Source organism: Carlito syrichta, unplaced genomic scaffold (genome assembly GCF_000164805.1).
Source record: "Carlito syrichta isolate Samal-C Ts95f unplaced genomic scaffold, Tarsius_syrichta-2.0.1 Scaffold312739, whole genome shotgun sequence".
Classification (NCBI taxonomy): Eukaryota; Metazoa; Chordata; class Mammalia; order Primates; family Tarsiidae; genus Carlito; species Carlito syrichta.
In genome coordinates, this window is record NW_007256835.1 from 852,259 (window position 1) to 853,376 (window position 1,118).

Below are 1,118 nucleotides of genomic sequence, written 5' to 3' on the forward strand. Positions count from 1 at the left end.
GCGGTGGCCGTGAGCATGCCGCTGCACTCCAGCCTGTGCGACAGAGTGAGACTACGACTCAAAAAAAAAAAAAAGGGTAATAATGAAAGAGACAGTGTGTTCTACATTGGGACTCAGTCCCTGGTATGATGCCAGTGATTGTGTCTAGAGCCAGTTTTGTTTTGCTTATTTTTTGAGAGACAGGGTCTCACTCTGCTACCCAGACTGGAGTGCAGTAGCGTGATCATAGCTCACTGCTTCCCCGAACTCCTAGGCTCAAGTGATCCTCCCGCCTCAGCCTCCCAGTAGCTGGGATTACAAACGCTGCTATTCCCAGCTGCTTTTACTTTTGAGCTATCAGCCCTTCTACTTTGCTCCTTAGAAAAGAGGTTTTCTTAAACATCCAAATCTGGGGCCTTTACTCAAGTGGACTTCAGCACAGCAGATTGGTTGTTCACATTTGTTCACACAACATGCAGTAAGGCCCTACTATGTGTGGGGCTCTGTGCTAGTTTCTGGGGATACAAGAATGATCAAGACAGTTCAGAGGAGCCTTCGGTCCAGTCTGAAGAGAAGGGTGATGTTCTTTAGGAGGTAATAAGCATGTTGAGGCCCATGTGTGAAGGCCCACGTTCTACTTGAGCTTCTAACAGGTAACCTACCCAAGATAAGGATAAGTGGAAGTTTAAAGATAAGGGATGAAACACATTCCAACTGATGACACAGCCTGTGCAAAGGCCCTGAAGAGGCCACTGGTGGAGAAACTGGAAGAAGGTTCATACAGCCAGAGAAGAAGGTCAAAATCTAACGTGATGGTGGGGAGGTAGGCAGGGGCCATGTCAAGATTTTATTCTAGCCAGGCTTGGTGGCTCAGCCTGTAATCCTGCACTTTGGGAGGCTGAGGTGAGTGGATTACCTGAGCCTGCGGTTTCGAGACCCGCCTGGGCAACATGGCGAGACCTCATCTCTACAATAAATCAAAAATCAAGCTGGGCTCAGTGGCTCAGCCTGTAATCCCACGCCTATTGGGAGGCTAAGGTGAGTGGATTGCCTGAGCCCGCGGGTTCGAGACCCGCCTGGGCAGGCGAGACCTCATCTCTACAATAAATCAAAAAATTAGCTGGGCGTGGTAGCGCGCG

General features: G+C 49.6%; 1 protein-coding gene across 1 annotated transcript in view; it reads right to left on the reverse strand.

Moving 5' to 3' along the window:
* The window catches only part of VPS4A (vacuolar protein sorting 4 homolog A), a 176,001-nt gene that overhangs the window by 13,452 nt on the left and 161,431 nt on the right, over nucleotides 1–1,118 (reverse strand). The gene's annotated exons all lie outside the window — the stretch shown is intronic.